Source organism: Acinonyx jubatus, chromosome C1 (genome assembly GCF_027475565.1).
Source record: "Acinonyx jubatus isolate Ajub_Pintada_27869175 chromosome C1, VMU_Ajub_asm_v1.0, whole genome shotgun sequence".
NCBI lineage: Eukaryota > Metazoa > Chordata > Mammalia > Carnivora > Felidae > Acinonyx > Acinonyx jubatus.
Genome location: NC_069381.1, coordinates 46,103,030 through 46,122,822, shown reverse-complemented (window position 1 = coordinate 46,122,822; position 19,793 = coordinate 46,103,030).

The window sequence follows — 19,793 nt, the reverse complement described above, 5'->3', positions numbered from 1 at the left end:
GTCTTATGTTTAGGTCTCTTTCATCCATTTTGAGTTTATTTTTTTGTATGGTGTAAGAATGTGGTCCAGGTTCATTCTTCTGCAAGTCTGTCCAGTTTTCCCAACACCATTTACTGAAGAGACTGTCTTTTTTCCGTTGAATATTCTTTCCTGTTTATCAAAGATTAGTTGGCCATATATTTGTGGGTCTATTTCTGGGTTCTCTATTCTGTTTTATTAATGTAAGTGTCTGCTTTTGTGCCAGTATCATACTGTCTTGATGATTACAACTTTGTAATTCATCTTCAAGTCCGGGATGTGATGCCTCCAGCTTAGGTTTTCTTTTTCAAGATCGCTTTGGCTATTCAGGGTCTTTTCTGGTTCCATACAAATTTTAGGATTGTTTGTTCTAGCTCTGTGAAGAATGCTGGTGTTCTTTTGATAGGGATTACATTGAATATGTACATTGATTTGTATAGTATTGACATTTTAACAATATTTGTTCTTACAATCCATGAGTATGGAATGTTTTTCCATTTTTTTGTGTATCTTCTTCAATTTCCTTCATAAGCATTCTATAGTTTTCAGTGTATAGATTTTTCACCTCTTTGGTAAGGTTCATCCCTAGGCATTTTATGGGTTTTAGTGTAATTGTAAATGTGATCGCTTCCTTGATTCTCTTTCTGCTGCTTCATTATTGGTGTATAGAAATACAACTGATTTCTGTGCATTGATTTTCTATCCTGTGACTTTGCTGAATTCATGAATTCTAGCAGCTTTTAGTGGAGTGTTTTGGGTTTGGGTGGAGTGTTTGGGAGAGTATCATGACATCTGTGAAGAGTGAAAGTTTGACTTCCTCCTTGCCAATATGGATACCTTTTATTTATTTGTGTTGTCTAATTACTGAAGTAGGACTTCCAACACTATATTGAATAACAGTGGTGAGAGTGGACATCCTTGTCATGTTCCTGACCTTAGGGGGAGTGCTGTCAGATTTTCCCCATTGAGGATGATATTAGCAGTGTGTCTTTCATATATGGCCTTTATGACCTTGAGGTATATTCCTTCTATCCCTACTTTCTTGAGAGTTTTTATCAAGAATGTCAAATGCTTTTTCAGCATCTACTGAGAGGATCCTGTGGTTCTTATCCTTTCTTTTATTAATGTGATGTATCACAGTGATTGATTTGTAGATATTGAACCAGACCTGCATCCTTAGGAATAAATCCCACTTGATCATAGTGAATAATTCTTTTAATGTATTGTTGGATCCATTTTGCTAGTATCTTGTTGAGAATTTTTGCATCCATGTTCATCGGGGAAATTTGTCTGTAGTTCTCCTTTTTAGTGGGGTCTTTGTCTGGTTTTTAATCAAGGTAATGGTGGCCTCACAGAATGAGTTTGGAAGTTTTACTTCCATGTTATTTTTTGGAACAGCTTCAAAAGAATAGGTGTTAACTCTTCTTTAAATGTTTGGTAGTATTCCCCTGGAAAGCCATCCAACCCTGGACTCTTGTTTGTTGGGAGATTTTTGATTATTGATTCAATTTCTTTACTAGTTATGGGCCTGTTCAAGTTTTCTGTTTCCTCCTGTTTCAGTTTTGGTAGTTTATATGTTTCTAGGAATTTGTCCATTTCTCCCAGATTACCCAGTTTGTTGGCATACAGTTGCTCATAATATTCTCATTATGTATGAGAATACATAATGTATCTCTGTGGTGTTGGTTGTGATCTCTCCTCTTTCATTCGTGATTTTATTTATTTGGGTCCTTTCCTTTTTCTTTTTGATAAGTCTGGCTAGGGGTTTATCCATTTTGTTAATTCTCTCAAAGAACCAGCTCCTGGCTTCATTGATCTGTTTTGTTGTTGTTGTTCTTGTTGTTTTTGTTTTGATATCATTGATTTCTGCTCTAATCTTTATTATTTCCCTTCTTTTGCTGGTTTTGGGCTTTATTTGCTGTTCTTTTTCCAGATCTTTTAGGTGTAAGGTTAGATTGTGTATTTGAGACCCTTCTTCCTTCTTTTGGAAGGCCTGGATTGCTGTGTACTTCCCTCTTATGACTGCCTTTCCTGCATCCCAGAAGTTTTGGGTTGTCATGTTTTCATTTTCATTGGCTGCTGTGTGCTTTTTAATTACCTCTTTGTTTTGGTTAATCCATTCATTATTTAGTAGGATGTTCTTTAATCTACAAGTATTTATGGTTTTTCCAAATTTTTTCTTATGGTTGATTTTGAGTTTCATAGTGTTGTGGTCTGAAAATAAGCAAGGTATGAAGTTGATCTTTTTGTACTTGTTGAGGGCTGATTTGTGACCCAGTATGTGATCTATTCTGGAAAATGGTCCACATGCACTCGAGAAGAATGTGCATTCTGCTGCTGTAGGATGAAATGTTCTGAATATATCTGTTCAGTCCATCTGGCTCAGTGTGTCATTCAGAGCCATTGTTTCCTTGTTGATTTTCTGATTAGATGATCTGTCCATTGTTGTAAGTGGGGGTGTTGAAGTCCCCTATTATTATGTTATCATTATCAATGAGTTTCTTTATGTTTGTGATTAATTGATTTATATATTGGGGTGCTTTCACCGTGGGGGCATAAATATTTACAATTATTGGATCTACTTAGTAGATAGACCCTTTAATTATAATATAATACCCTTCTTCATCTCTTGTTACAGGCTTTATTTTAAAATCTGGTTTGTCTGATATAATTATGGATACTCCAGCTTTCTTTTGATGACCATTAGCAAGATAGATGGTTCTCCATCCCCTTACTTTCAATATGCAGGTGTCTTTAGGTCTAAAATGAGTCTCTTGTAAGCAGCATATAGATGGGCTTGTTTTCTTATCCATTCTGATAACCTGTGTCTTTTGATTGGAATGTTTAATCCGTTGACATTTAGAGTAGGTACTGAAAGATATGAATGTAGTGCCATTGTGTTGCCTCTTGAGTTGGTGTTTCTGGTGATGTTCTTTGATCCTTCTAGTTTTTGTTGCTTTTGGTCTTTTTTGTTTCGTTTTTTCTTTCCTCCACTCAAAGCGTCCTCCTTAAAATTTCTTGCAGGGCTGGTTTAGTGGTCAGGAACTCCTTTAGTTTTTGTTTTTCTGGGAAACTCTTTATCCTATTTTGAATGACAGCCTTGATGGGTAAATAATCCTTGGCTACATATTTTTCTGATACAGCACAGTGACTACATCCTGCCACTCTTTTCTGGCCTGCCAGATTTCTGTGGATAGGTCTGCTGCAAACCTGATCTGTCTTCTGTTATAGATGAAGGACTTTTTTCCCTTGCTGCTTTCATAATTCTTTCCTTGTCTGTGTATTTTGTCCATTTGACTATGATATGCCTTGGTGATGGTTTGTTTTTGTTGAATCTAATGAGAGTGCTCTGTGCTTCTTGGATTTTGATGTCTGCATCCTTCCCCAGATTAGGAAAGTTTTCTGTTCTAATTTGCTCATATAAGTCTTCTGCTCCCTTTTCTTTCTCTGCATCTTCTGGGACTTCAGTGATTCAGATGTTATTCATTTTTAATAAGTCACTGAGTTCTCTAAGTCTTGTATCATGATCTTTTGCTTTGTTTCCCTCTTTTCTTCTGCTTCATTATTCTCCATAACTTTATCTTCTAAATCACTGAGTCTGTGCTCTGCTTCATCCATCCTTGCTGTCATGGCATCCTTTCAAGATTGTATCTCACTTATAGTATTTTTAATTTTGTCCTGACTAGATTTTATTTCTTTTATCTCTGCAGAAAGGGTTTCTCTGCTTTTTTCAACCCCAGCTAGTATTCTTATCATTGTGGTTCTATATCCTAGTTCAGACATCTTTCTTATATCTGTGTTGATTAAACCCCCAACTGTCATTTCTTCCTCTTCTTTTTAAGGGGATTAATGCTTTTGTTTTCTTATTTTGAAGGAAGAAACAAAATAATAAAGTAAAAACTAAAAATTAAAAAATTAAAAACAAAACAATAAATCAAATAAAGGAAGCTAGATCCTAGGTGTGTTTTGGCCTGCTTGTTTAAAGAAGCTTGATAGAATAAAGAAAAAAAGGAAAGAATTTTTTTAAAGGTAAGAAAAAATTTAAAAATTAAAAAAAGTATAATAAAATAGAATAAAATGAAATAAAGAAAATGAAATAGAATAAAAATTTTTAAATAAAAAAGTAAAACAATACATAAAAATAAAAATAAAGTTTTCTCTTTCTGTATCCAAGAATGAGGAAGAAAAGAAAGAGAAAGAAAAAAAAGAAAGAAAGGAAGGAAGAAAATTTAAGCAAAAACAGAAGCAAAGAAAACAAACAAATAAATGAACCAGCAAACAGAATGAAACCTGAATGACATTACATCCAGTTTCCCCTAGAACTGAAACTATCAAGCCTTCTACAGTCCATACAGTAAGCAGGAGGAGTGACTTGTGATGGTCTTCTAGGGAAGGTGCTTAGAGGGTGCAGTTGGGTGGGACTTGGTGTAATGGCTCTGTTCTCCACTCGGTGGCACTGCTTAGTTTACTGGAATGGATCAGTCTGGTGCACATGCGAGTGCATGCATATGAGGGAAATAGCTTCACCCAGCTCCCTAGTTTATGGCACAGGAGCTTTGTGCTCTCATGGACCCACAGTCAAGTACTCCTCCTGTGTCTCAGGCCTCCATCCATTCCCCCGCCCCTTTACCCTGTCTGTGTCCAAGATATCAGCCTGCCAGGTGTCACCTCCCTCCAGATTTTTATCTCAAATGGGGTTGTGTTTCAAAACCCCACCCTTCAGAGACCCCTGCGGCTTGGACCCATGCAGACTCTTTGGGGGAAGGTCTCCCTGAGCAATGTCTGGGTGCCGGCTTGCCCCAGAAAACGTTTGAGTGATAGTGCAGCAGCAGAGGTCCAGAGATTATGGCAAATTACAACACATATCCAGCACCAGGTTTCACCGCACTCTGGTGTCTTTGTCCCAATACCAGCAAATGTGGCTGCTCTCTGGGGTCCACTGGGAACTTTACCTGTCAGGAGGCCATAGAGACTCTACCAAATGCACTCCAAGCAGGGAACTGATTCTCCCCATATGGCCCACAGACCCCTCAGAACACACTGCCTCTTCCGAGGATTTACCCTGCTTCCTTCCTCACCAGAGCACTGCCAGGCACTGAGCTCCAAAACTTTAGACTCTGCTTTTCATTGTTTATAGAATCCTCGTGGTAATGAAACTCTACGCTTGCTTCCTATGAATGATTTTGGGAAACAGATTTCTTTTTCAGTCCCCTGCATGTGTTTTCACTCTCTCTTTCTCTCCAGATACTTTCAGGGGAGTGCTTTTCTTGCAAGACCCCGATGTGCCCTACTCTCCTCCTTTCCCTTTCTCTGTCCTCTTACTGCAAAAACAGCTCTCTGCCCTCTGCAGCTTTTCTCTCCCCCAGTTCACCTCTCCACACTGTGTACCTGCCGAATTCTGTGGCTCAAGTTAAGCAAAACGTTGTGTGAATCCTCAGATCAATTTCCTAGTGTTCAAAATGGTTTGGTGCTGATCTGGCTGCATTTCAGGGATGAGACGAGCTCAGGGTCTCCATGCTACTCTGCCATCTTAACCAATCGGACTTTGTTGTTGTTGTTGTTGTTTTAGTAACTTCCCCTCCCCAGAAGCATTAACTTCATACTGAATGTACTTGCTCAGCTTATATTTAAAGTGTTCGTGATTTAAAATTATTCCGTTATTCAGTGGCTACCTACTGAACACTAGGTATGTTCCAGATGCTGTTCTTAGTGCTAAGGTATACATCAGTGAACAATAGATAAATTCACTGATTCCATGGAGTTTACATTCTGGTTTGGGGGAAAAGACAGCAAGCAACAACAGCAACAAAATCAATTTCCCATCTCTGTTAGGTGGATGTCATAAGTTTGATAGAAAAGGTAGAAAGGTAGAAAGAAGAGAGGGGGTGACAGTGGGGGCTGGGAAAGCCCTCATTGAGAAAGTGACATTTCTGCTAGAACTTGAAGGTAGCCGTGGGTGGAACATGCAGAATCCGAGGGAAGAGCCAGTCAGGAAAGAATAAAAGCAAGTATGAAAATTTAGGGCAGGGGCTGTGGAAGGGTTGTAGAATAGCAAGGGCACCAATACGGGAGGAGAAAATTGGGTGGTTAATTAATAACATGATGGAAAGACGAGCACAGGGTTGATAGACAAACCAGTGCTGACATTTGAGCTCAGCCACTGGTGGTATCATCTTAACAAGTTGTGTATGCCTTTGAGTTTTCATTTTCTCATCTGAAAAATGGAAATACCTATTTGCTGTCAGGAACAAATGAGAAAGTGTAAGAAGCTTGGACAGAAATGGGAGATGCCTTCCCCAGCTTGTCCTGTCTTTGCAGGTGTTGCCAGATAGTCTCCACAGTAAGCCTCCATTTCCAAAATCCATGGAAACGGGTGATGCCCCAGGAGGCAGGAGCCCGTAGGCTCCGTTGTCTCACAACTCGGCCTAACACCATGCCCCAGGCATAAACCAGGCATCTCATTTATCTTCTTATTTGCTTGCAACAGTCCACAGGAAAAACTGGGGTCCAGGCAATGCTTCCAGCAAGATTGTGCCACTGGCTGCCAAGTGAAGGGTGACTTGAGCTGTTACAAGCAAACAAAGCAAAACAGTTTCCAAGATGTAGGCCTTTTGTTTGTGTGAACAGGGACATGAGCAAACACCGGCATGTTTCAGTTTCAAATAGCTTCTGGAGTAATTGCTGGCACTGCATTCCCTAATTACATAATGTCTGTCTTCTTTGGCAGTGACCTTGGTATTGTGTTTGGTGTGAAAAACATTGAGTCTGGGATACCACACACTTAGCCTAGTTAGCTATTGCGTGTACCTACTTCTTGGAGCCATCCAACTCACTTTCTTTCTCTTGCGCTTTTTCTTTCTGGATGTTAATACTTATTCATAGGTTCACAAAGTGTTCAGATATACTTATGAATGACAGACTTGTGTTCCCCACAAATATTTCTTAAGCACCAATTCTGTGCCTAGTGGAGTGCTGTGTCCTGGGGATGTTCAGAACCATATGAAATCCCTGTCCCTCAGGGAGGTTGGGAGAGACAGATATGTAAGACATTACAGTGCAATAAGTTGCAAGATAGGGTTCAGTGCTGAAGAGTATGACCTCTAGAATTGAACAGATGGGTTTGGATCTCTGGTTCCTCCTTATTTTGTGATCTTGGGCAAGTAGCATAAATTCCCTGAGACTCTGTTTTCTCATCTCTGCAATGGAGGACATGATTCCCATCCCCTAGTGTGATTGGGTGGGTTGAGTTAGACAATATTGTTTTTTAATTGTTTTAATGTTTATTTATTTTTGAGAGAGACAGAGACAGCATGTGAGTGGGCTAGGGGCAGAGAGAGAGGGAGACACAGAATCCAAAGCAGGCTCCAGGCTCTGAGCTGTCAGCACAGAGCCCGACACGGGCTCAAACCCCCAAGCTGGGAGATCATGACCTGAGCCAAAGTTGGGTGCTCAACCGACTGAGCCACCCAGGCGCCCCAAATTAGACAATATTTTTAAAACACTTGGCACTACACCTGGCATAGAGTAGATGCTCAATAAACAGCAGCGACTGTAATTATTGCTAGTGCTGTGGTAGAGGTAGGAACCAACAGCATAATGGCACAGAGGAAGGAGTGACCAATCCCAGGGGAGTAGCAACAGAGATACTGTTTAAACTAGATTTTGGGTGATAAAGATAGCTTTGTCAAGTGGAGAAAGAGAGGGGAGATAGTCCTAACAGTTGGGTGGAGATGTGCAGGTAAAAATGTCTTGTTCATGTAAATGTGTTTATTTAAAAAATATTTATTGAGCTGCTACTATGTGTTAGGAATTGGTTAAGTTTCAGGATGGGGTGCCTGGGTGGCTCAGTCAGTTCAGCGTCTGACCTTGATTTTGGCTCAGGTGATGATCTTACAGTTCTTGGGATCAAGCCCCATGTCAGGCTCTGCACTGACAGCTCGGAGCCAACTTGGGATTCTCTCTATGCCTCTCTCTCTGCCTCTCTCTCTGCCCCCACCCCTCAAAATAAATAAACACTTAAAAAAAAAAGAAGTTTCAGGAATATGCAGTGAACATGACAAGGTCCTGACTTCATGGAACTTCTGTTCCTCAGTGGACGATAGGCCATAAACCAGAAAAAGAAAGGTAATTAATGAACAAGGCATATCTTGTTGTGATAATGTCTATGAAGGATATAAACAGAGTGATAACAAATAGGACAGTTGAGCACTGATAATATTATTTTAGCTGAAGTGGTCATAGGAGGTCTCTCTGAAGAAGGGATAATTAAGCTGAGACCTATAGGATAGAATGAGGAAGCCATGGAAAGAGCTGATGAAGAGCATTTCAGGTGGAGGAAACAGTAAACACAAAGGCCCAGAGGTGGGAAAGGGCTTGTCAAGTTTAATCAGCAGCAAGAAATATCCTTGTGGATGCAACATCATGAGTCAGAAGAGTGACATTTCTTGGGGGCCCGGGGGGTAGGCAGAAGCATATTTTCATTTTGTTTTGGCTTTTGTTTTCATTTAGCAATGGTGAGCAAGGGGACAGATTTCCAGCTTGGAGGGAGACAATCAGATTTATATTTATTCCGTGGGCACGTGGCTGTTGGGTGAAACATAAGTTGTAAGAAGGTAAAGTAGAAGCAGGAAACCAGTTAGGAACTGTTGCAATCATCCCAGTGAGAGATGGTGTTTGTTTTGCTTTTAAGAGAGGAGACAAGAGCATGTTTGTTGGGCCATGGTCATAACCTAGTAGAGCAGGAGACTAACGGTGCAAGAGAAAGAGGTTATGTCCGAAGGTTGTTACAATCAATGGGACCAGGCTGCTTATTGGAGTTGAAGTACAGATGGATTTGGGAATTTCGACCAATAGAGTTTGCTAATGGATTAGACTGGGTCACAGAGACTATGGAAAAAGGGAGAAGTCAAGGATGACTCCAAGGGGTTTTGCTTAAGCAAGAAGGTGTCATTTGCCGAGTTGAGGCAGAGTGAGAGAGAAACTGGCTTGGGCCGTTATGAAGAGATGCACCAGAGACGTATTAAATTTTAGATCCCTAGTAGAAAACGTAGTGATGTCTAGAGCTCAAGATACTGGTCTATGCTAGAAATATAAATTTGGGAATTACTAGCATTCAGATGGTGTTTAAAGCCACAGTGAGCTCACTAGGGGAGAACAGGTAGCTATAGAAGATAAAAAGAGCCCAAGATTCGGGAGAGGAAGAGGAGGAGCCAGTCAAGAAGACTGAGAAGGAGAGACCAGTGAGCAAGAAGGAAAGCCAGGAGGAATGAAACTGTGCAAGCCAAGGGAGGAGAGCAATTCAAGGAGGCAGTGGTGAGGTCTGGAATCCCACTGCCAGGTAAAATGAGGACAGAGAAGTCTCCCTTGAATTTGGCAACATAGAGGGCGTCAGTGGCAGTGGGGAGGATGGAAACCAACTGGGAATCGACTAAAAATGTGAACAGGAAATGTTCCATTTTGTGTCTGTAGGGCTTTTTTGCAACTCTAAATCTGAAATGAAAAAAAAAAAAAAAAAACACCAGGGAGGCCTGAGTGACTCAGTCAGTTAAGTGTCCGACTTCGGCTCAGGTCATGATCTCACAGTTCGCGGGTTCGAGCCCTGCATCAGGCTCTGTGCTGACAGCTCAGGGCCTGGAGCCTGCTTCTAATTCTGTGTCTTCCTCTCTCTCTGCTTCTCGCCCACTTGCACTCTCTCTCTTTCTCAGAAATAAATAAACATTTAAAAAACAGCAAGATATCATTTGTGAATTATGAAGCTTTTGTAGATGAACATGTCTATTTACATTTCTGTTCTTTTTAATTTTATTTTCTGAAAAACCAAAAGAGCAATGGAATGAGACTATGAAAGTACTAGACAGTTTGTTGAGAAATTTGGCAGTAAAAGTTGAAGAGACATGAAGTGATATATGGAAGGTAGATAAGGGAGTCAGGAGAGCTTATATTTGGTTTTGCTTTTAAGTGTAAGATGTGAGAGCACGTTTGGTGGGTGACTGATGATGCCAAAGGAAGAGGTTATGTGTAAAAGACTAAAGTCCTTTGTGACTGGTGGGGTGTGCCTCTGATAGGTGTGGGGACACCTTCTGGAGGAGCAGGAGGAAAGGCGAGAAGCATGGGTACTGGGAGTTGAGGGCACTTTTAGAGCATGGATGTGGGAAGGTGATAGAATGCGAGGTGGCTTCTACCAGCAGTGAGGTCATCAGCCAAGAGAGTGAGGGTATGAGCAAGGAACCTGGGAGGCGTGAGAAGGATGAAAAGGGCATGACATTTTTGTCTCCACGAAAGAAGAAGTTAATGTGCCAGGGGAAGGAGTGAGTGGAGGTGGGACTACATCACGTCTTTCTGAGTCCTTATCCAGCGTGGTTTCTTGTTCACCTCCGAGCTTCACTGAGTCTGAGACATGGCCCTTTGCTCTTGGAGGCCCATGATAAACATGCTGCTGAATGCCTTATATGAGGATGGCAGTGCTGTTTTAAGGGAAAAAAGGTGGGAAAGTAAGACTTATGGAGCACGTGTTACAGGGTAGGCACTATGTTGGGCACTTCAACTACAATATCTTATCAGGTTTCAATGATGAGGAAACTGATGTGTGTGTGTGTGTGTTGCATATATATCTACATAATGCACATATACAGATATAAACATTCATGCACACAGACATGCACATGCACACACACATTTATTTCCTGCTAACATTCTGTCCCTGTCTCAAATAATTTATAATTTAGGAATCTAGCCTAAGGGAGAAATTTGGTACATGAATGAATAGAGCTAGGGTCAGCAAAGTACAGTCTATGGGCAAGTCCAGCCCACCACCTGCCTATCTTTTGAAGAAAAAATGTTTTATAGAAATACAACCATACCCATTTAATTACAAATTGGTTTTGGCAATGTCACAACAGAACTGAGTGGCTGCAACAGTGTAAAGACTAAAATATTTACCTGAAATTTTATAAAATTTTATAGAAAAATTTTAGCCAACCCATGAGCCAAAGTACAAGGGAGAAGGTGCTAAGGTTGAGAAGATGCAGCTATTTCTTTTGGTTGTGATTAGAGACTGTGCCAGTGAAGCAATGACATTTGAGTTCCCTCGTGACAGATTCATGCCTTTGTTCAACAAAGATTGTTTTAGCATCTCCTATGTGGCAGGCACTGTTCTAGGTGCTGAAGTTACAACAATGACCAACATAAATAAAAGTCCCACCCTCATGAGGCATGCGTTCTTATGGATTGGTAGGATTTGGGGAGATGTAATAAAAGGAAAGTCATTGCTGCTGAAGCAGAAGTGGAGCAAAGGTGCATGAATGGAATAATCCGGAAAAGTTGCAGAAATGGAAAGTAGTCCCAATTGACCCAAAGGATATAAGATGAGCAGGAATGTAGAACCATACTGCAAAGTAGTGATTTTCTTTTTTTTTTTTTTCCTGTTTCAAGTTTTAATTTAATTTTATTTTTTTTAATTTTTATTCAAAGTAGTGATTTTCAGGGGTGCCTGGGTAGCTCAGTCAGTTAAGCATCTGATTTCGGCTCAGGTCATGATCTCTCAGTTTGTGGGTTCGAATCCTGCATCAGGCTCTGTGTGGACAGCTCAGGGCCTGGAGCTTGCTTCAGATTCTGTGTCTCCCCCTCTCCCTGCCCCTTCCTGGCTTGCACTCTGTCTCTCTCTCTCTGTCTCTCAAAAATAAATAAACATTAAAAAATTTTTCAAAGTAGTGATTTTCAAAGTGTGGTCCTCAGACTATCATTGGAATTACCCAGGGAGTTTGCTAAACATATGTGTTCTTGGGACAGAGTTCAGACCTACAGAATCCAAACCTATGGGGGTAGAAGACAGATACCTACATACTTAAAAATTCTTCATTTATTCTTAGGCTCAGTATATTTTTGAATTACTATGTTAGAAATTCACTGGAATCAGATTCAGGAGTGGGGGGGGGGAGGGTAGTGGGATGTCAGCAGAGGGAAGGAGGTAAGAAAGAAAGTGAAGGCCCTCCAACTTTGAGACAACTTAGTATCCATCACTGGAACTCAGGCTTCTTTTAGCACATCTGGGAGATTTGGATAGGTGAAGTCATTTACTAAAGAAACTGTAGAGCTTCCTTGAAGGAAGCTCAACCTTAAGGGTGTAATGAAAGAGAAGGACCTGGTTGATGCAGACCCTCACTCATCAGAAAGAAAGAATGATGCTGAATGCATTGTGAGAACAGCTGCCAGATTTTCTTCGTAGCTCAGGACCTCATACGTTTTTTTTCCCCCCGTAAAGGCTGACTTATAACCAATTCATTAAAATTGTATGCTCTAATCACCATTACTGTTGTTGAGAGGTTCATACTTGAGGTGGAAACATAGATTACATACTGAAATGGTAAAGATAAAAGGCTATGTTAACGGTATAGACAATTAGGTGGGGTTCGGTGGCCAGGCATAACCTGTGGGTTAGGTGGGACATAACCTTTACCAGTAAGCAAAGAGGAGTGAACAAGTCTCTCCAAACAGCAAAAATAGCTTAAGCTTGAGAGAAGCCCATAATCAGAGACAACACATGCATGCAGTAATGAGCAGATCAATTTGGCTGGAATAGGAAATTCACATAGAGCAGTAATAGGAGATAAGTCTGGAAAGGTTGTCTAGGGCCAGATGGGGAAGGGCCTTGAATGCCAAGCTAAGGATTTTGGCATTTATCCTGGAGGCAGTGGGGAGCCATTTAACTTTTTTAGCAGTGGGGTTACAGGATTAGAGCTGCATTTTAGGGAAATTAAACCAGTGAACGAATGGAAGACAGATTATGGACGCGAGAGGCTGGAAGTGAGGAAACCAATTAGGAGATCATTGGAAAGGCCCAGGTGAGAAGTAATGAGCACGTGGATATGGTGGAAGCAGTGAGAATGGGGGAGAGAGGAGAGAGGACTTTGAGAAAATGCACAGATAAAATCAGCTGGAGTTGGCAATAGAATAGAGAAATGGAATGCGCCAAGAGGAAGGATCCAAGACCACCCTAAAGATTCCCACCTGGATAACCATGGAGACATTGGTGCAATTACAAGAACAGAGAGGACAGGGATGGATGAGTGGGGAGAGTGTGAAGACTGATGATTTGAAATGCAAGAGGGCCAGTGGGTAGGTATTTAGAATGGCAGGGACTCTGGGGCGAGGCCAGTGATGGTGAGATGGGCATCTGCAGGAGTTCCCTTCCCTTGTGCTTGAACATTAGGCCATTGATTGGACTCAAGGTGGTAAATTGGATGTTGGTATTCTTTCTTTCCACACACACACACACACACACACACACACACACACACAATCATATATTGATTCAATAAATATACACCGGGAGAAAATCTTGGGTTGCATGTATGTATAGATGGTACTTTTATTCATTTCACCCCATGTGGTACAACTCATGCCAGAATCCCAGAAAATGTAAGAGGGGCGGGGGGAAATGATGATAAAACAGTATGAATCCACCAGGGAAGAATAATCAAAACTGATTAAAAACTGGTTTCTTTTCCAAAGTTTCATTTTTAAATACTTTAAAAAATTGATTGATGCTTCAATGGAAAGAGTATAAATGAAGTTGGATATTGATGTAAATCTCCCCCCACCCCTTTCTTCCGTTTTTCCTTATTTTATTTCTTAACAATGCAATGCAAAATCAAACAATTTTAACAGCCCTGCTGGGTCTCGGGAGGACTCTGGCACATCAAGAAGTGCTTCCCCTAAGCAAAAGTTACCAAGCCAAAAACACAGCAAAAGCTTTCTCTTAAGTAAAAGCAGGGTGGAAAATGAAAAATGAAATATTATTGCAAAACTTATTTCTTAGAGTGCATGAAGAAGTTGTTTAAGAAATTAAATAGTCATTTCTCAATAATAGCATTGAAATCAGAACATTAGTTAGTCAAGAAACCTAGAAGTACAAGCGTTATGGAAAGAAATACAAAGTACTTGAATACCTGTGATAGGCTAAGGCTTACACCACCCATCCCCATCTTACATAATGACATCCCCTGCCTTCCCCTGCCACTTAAATTCCTCACGGAGAACACTTCTTGCCCTAGAGTCACAATAAAGTGTCATCAAACGATCACAAGGTTTGGAGGTCATTGGTCCCAGGTTTGAATCCTGGTTACGAGGTTTTTTAACTGTGTGACTTTCGGCAAATCTCTTAGTTTCTTTGAGACTCAATATTCTCATCTGTTGTGAGAGTTAAATTAGCTAATGGGTGAAAAGCACCCTCCAGAGAGCCTTGCATGTAATGGACACTTTTTTAAAAATAAATTTTTTATTTTAGATTACTTCTATGCTTATAGAAAAATTGCAAAAATTTTATAGAGAGTTCCCATGTAACCCACCCCCAGTTTCTCCTATTATTAACATCTTATATTAGTGTGGTATATTTGTCACAATCAGTGACTAATCTTAATACATTATTTTAACCAAAGTTCATGCTTTACTCAGATTTCCTTAGTTTCTACCTCATGTCCTTTTCCTGTTCCAGGATCCTGTCCAGGATACTATATATTTCATCCTCAGGCATCCTTAGACTCCTCTCGGCTGTGAGTTTCTCAAACTTTCTGTGGTTTTGATGGTCTTGGTAGTTTTGTGCGGTACTGGTCAGGTCTTTTACAGTGTCCCTCAGTATTTCAATGAAGTTTTGTCTGAGGTTTTTCTCATGATTAGGCCCAGGTTATAAGTTCTGGGGAGAAAAACCACAAAGTGAAAGTGCCATTTTCATCACATCATATCAAAGGTACTTAGTACCAAGACATATCACTGTTGATGTTGACTTTGGCCACCTGGCCAACAGGGTGTTTGTCAGGCTTCTCTACTCCAAAGCCATTCTTGTTCACTCCATTTCCATATTGTCCTGTTTGAAAGGAAATCACCAGTCCCAGCCCATACTTAAGGAATGTGGAGTTTTACTCCACCTCTTTGCGGGTAAAATATTTACAGAAGTTATTTTAAATTCTTCTGCACTAGAGATTTATCTATTCTCCCTCATTTATTTATATATTCAATCACTTATTTATATCTGTATGGGCTCATGGGTATTTATTTTATACTTTGTGTTAAAATCTAATACTCTTTTATTCATTTTCTTGCTCAAATTGTTGTGGTTTTGACTGATACTGATGGAAGGTGTTTCCATTGGCTTTTATGTGCCTTTGACATACCCCATTATTTTGTGTGTTTTTCCTTTTTTTGTCATAGCACTTTCTTACTTCCTGGCGCTATGAGATGCCTCAGACTCATATATCACCTCCCCAAGATGTAGAATTAGTTATTCCTCCAAAGTGTCCTGATCCCTTTTATTGAAAGGGATAATTTTTTAATGTCACTTTTTTTTTCTTACATTAAGGTCACACAGTGAAGATGCTAAGAATTGATTATGAAATTATTAAGCAGCATTGACAGTATAGACAAGTTGGTGCCTCAAAGTAAGCAAAGATTTACTTTAGTGCCTCCTAGGTGCCTGATAAGGTACAGGTTTCTAAAGATACTAAGACTATACGAAATACGTACTGAGTGCTTCCCATGAGTATTGCCACTATATACACTATTTTAAGCACTTCATTTGTGGTAAGTCATTTAACACTTCTACCCATCCTGCAAGGTGTCAGGTCCTGTCATCCTTCTCATTCTTTGGATAGCTATGACAAGACTCCTTTGCCATCACAGGGCTCAACTTCTGGTAGACAAAATAGACAAGCAGAGGGAACTAAGAACAGCAAAGAGACACCCAATTCAGCAGTGGGATTAGGGAGAGCATTCTGGCTTAGTGACACCTGAGCTGAGTCCTGGTGGATGCAGAGGAATTATGGATAGCAGTCCAGGAAGAAGAAAGATCCTGGGTAAACACACCAGGAAGTGGAATAGTCCCACGCAGGAATGGGAAGCAGTCAGTTACTGCCAGGCAGGGAATAAGTAGTGTGGGGTTGACAAGGAAGACAAGGGACTTGGTCTCAGAGTGTTGTGTATGTTCTTCCAGGTAGCTTGAACTTCCTTGTAAGTGACATGAGAAATGTGATTTATAGACATATTGACACAGCGCAGATGACAGGTGGGAGGTATAAGACAAGAAGCGAACAGAGTAGTTAGGAGAAAACAGAAGAAATCCAAGGGGGAGATTTTAGGGGCTTAGACCAGGGCAGCAGCAGGGTAAGCTAGAGAAATTAGTACATATTAAATTAGCAGGACCTAGAGATTGAGAAACCATGTGGGTTCCTACACTTCTTTTCTTTCCAGAATGTACCCCGGGTGATAAAAGGAAAGGGATTCAAGGAGAATGCTCTAAGAAGTTCATGCGTATGACTAGAGCTTCCTATGTTATCAATCTTGGCAACCCAAGTTTGCCAAAAAAGGGCAAAGATACAAGAATCTTAACATTCATGTACCACTGTGGCAGCATTCACAGTCAGTAGCTATCAATAGCAATTATTAGTATATTAGAATGAATATGTGATTTGGAGCTAACCAAGAAATTCTACCAAAATTGAGTTCTACCTCCTCTACTTAACTGGTATCCTCTTGCCTAAGTATCCATAAGCCTTAGTTTTCTCATTGGTAAAGTGGGAAACATAGTCATACCTACATCTTGAGGTTGTAATAAGGGCAAGGGTTAATGCATTCCCTGCTCTTGGGTCACCTAATATAGTTAGTGTAAAATTGTGTAGGATTTATTTCTTGCTGTCTCATGAAGTTCGCTTAATCTTTCAGTTACCTTTTGTTTTAAAAAGACTTTTTTAATGTTTATTTATTTTTGAGAGAGAGAAAGAGAGAGAGAGAGAGTGCAGGTGGAGGAGGGGCAGAGAGAGAGGGAGACACAGAATCTGAAGCAAGCTTCAGGCTCTGATCTGTCAGCACAGAGCCCGACCCAGGACTCGGACCCATGAAGCATGGGATCATGACCTGGGCTAAAGTCAGTTGCCCAACTGACCCAGCCACCCAGGCACCCCTTTCAGTCACCTTCTGAAAGTTAAAGTTTACCACTCATTCTTTGCAGCAAGGAACTTAGACACAGAGAAGTGAAGGGGTTTCTTTAACATTAAAGAGCTTCTAGAACAGATTTTTGGACCCCAAGACCAGGATTCTCTGTACTCTGTTTTCATCTGACAGAAACTTGTGAAATAGGAAGCTTAGTCTTCATTCAGTTACCTTGTTTATTCATTTAACAAATATTTGCTTCAACTGCTTTTCTCTGGCCAGCTCTGTTATGTGATCAGGATATAGAAAGAACCAGATAGATAAAACTCTCCCCTCATGGACTTGGAGAGATATGCAAACAAATAAACCAAGAAAGATAACACATGAGCTCTAAACCATCAAAGATGAGGAAGTGCTATGAAAAAATCATTAAAAGGGCATATGCCTAAACTGCAACATATTCTTTATGGACCCTGCTTCAACTCTTTGCCCAGATGAAATTTTCCAGAAGTAACTGCCCAACCCTGAGGGCTTTTTTCATTTTAAGACCTGTGTTATCCCCTTGTTGTGCAGAGAGAGAAACGCTATTAAGAGAAGGGAGTCGCACAAATCAGCGTAGGCAATAATCATTCGTAAAAACACTAGCAGAGGTTCTAATGGGATGCAATGTTTTAAAAAGCATGTATGGTTGTTGGCTTACCTAAAGGGAGGAGGCCGAAGTACAATTCTAAGGAACAAAGTAGGGGGAAAACACAAGTTAGAAGACGTAGTTGATTTCCCCATGAATAATAGACTTGGAAGTGTTTTGGTGTCTTTTCTCCATTTGTTTTCTCTGTCACTTAATGAGAGCTCATTAAATACAAAATGTTTCATCCTGCTCTTCACTAAGTATTGTAACACAAGCACACTCGTGCGCTACCAAAAACTCTGCAAATAGAACTTGTAATGTCTGCATTATATTCCAGGGTGTGGACATAACAGAACTTATTTTACCATTCTGCTCTTGCTTAAAAGTCAGATGGCTCCCATTTTTTTCGTGTATCAGGCATCTACTGCTGTGTAGCTACCTAACCCGTGGAGTGTTTCATCCTAAAACTTAAATAGCTTAAAAACTTTAGTTATTACTTCTCATGCTTCTACTGGGTTGCTTGCTGGGTGGGTCAGCTTACGTGGAGAGTCAGCTGAGTCTGAGGGTCTAAGAAGCCACATTCACATGTCTGGCAGATGGTGTCAGCTAAACCCTGAGGTGCCTCTATCCTCCAGAAGCTCTAGCCTACATGGAGGTCTGAGAGAGGCATGCCCAGAGGCTAAGAACACTTCAAGATCTCTTGAGATCTAGGCTCTGAAACAAGTAAAACTTTAGCTTCTGCCATATTCTTTTGGTCAAGACAAGCCACAAGACTGGTCCAAAATCAAGAGGCGGAAAACTAAACTTCACCTCTGAATCAGAGGAGTATTGAAGTCCCCTTAGGAGGGCACATGCATACTAGGATATAAGGGACTTGTGCTGTTAGTCTAACACAGGGGATTACTGAGCAATATGCTACAATAAACATTTTTATGTTCATTAAGCTTTAGTTTTTAGAGTCTAAAACGTTATTTCCTTGGAACAAACCCTTAGAATTTGATGTACCCGGAGAAAGGAGAAGATGCATTTTTAAGGCTTTTGATACAAACTGTCTTGCTTTCCAGAATGTACTTAGATGACACTCACCATCTCTGCTTTCTAAGACAGAGGAAATTTAATTGGTCAGCCCCATATAAAAAAAGTTGATTATAATGTTCCATCAGAATTAAAAGCGGGATTTTTTTCTAAAGGAATAAAGCAGCTCAGTGGCAATGAGCTGGATTTTTCTATGTCTGATTAAGAATAACGTGCTCCTTGGCATAAATGAAATCTTGGGCGAGTTGTTGGAGGCAGACCAGATTTCAGATCCATCTACCAAACAAATCCCTTGTGATCGGAATGTATGAATTTGTTGAGATTTCCCGATGGCTAACAATATGCCTTCATGTTAGCAATGACAAAAAAACTAATAGCTGGGCATGGTATTAAAAAAAGGCCTCTTTTTCATGTAATTGAATTCTTCAATCTTGCACTGCATTCATTGAGAAGAACTCTTGGGATGAATTTCTTTGAAATCTGTGCTACTGATTTTATTTTCTGATATGTTGACCTTCTTCATCTTGAGACATGTTGCAAGATTGGCAGGCTTCGTTTTCTGTGCATCAGATACAGTGAAAGCTGTGTTAAGGCTCCTGCCGTTGAAATGTATTCAGTGTGGATGCTAATGAAGAATTTTAAAGCGATCTGTTTGGTTCGTTCCTCTTTTTCTTATTTCTCTGGAAGGGGGAGAAATAACATCTCCTTAGCAAAGAGAACTAAAAAAAATAAATAATGACCACATCTGTCTTTCAGAACTCGGTCTGTGCTATTTTCAGGAGCAAACTGTAAATCTGTATCAAGGGTGGTGGTGATTTTGTTTTAATTATTAGAGAATGGATAAACGTCTTGCTGGTAATTGCCCTGTCTAAATGTCCGCCAGGCACTTCAACTTATACAAAGTATTTATTTGCCATTCATTAGGCATCAACAGTGTAAAAAATACCAAGCGAGACATTGGCAAGGTAGATATGAATTAGTTATGGCCCCTTCCTTCAAAGCGGCTTATAGTCAAGTATAAAGGCTGGACATGAACCAGAATGACCTGGGTAAGTCTAAAATCTCATGTGAAAAAGCACTCAAATAAGAATGAATGAAAGAGAATGTCTTCCATTCAACCAATAAGTATAATGAGGAATGCCTTCTTTATTCAACATATCCTAGCATATTTGCCACAATCGTTTACTCCCTTGCC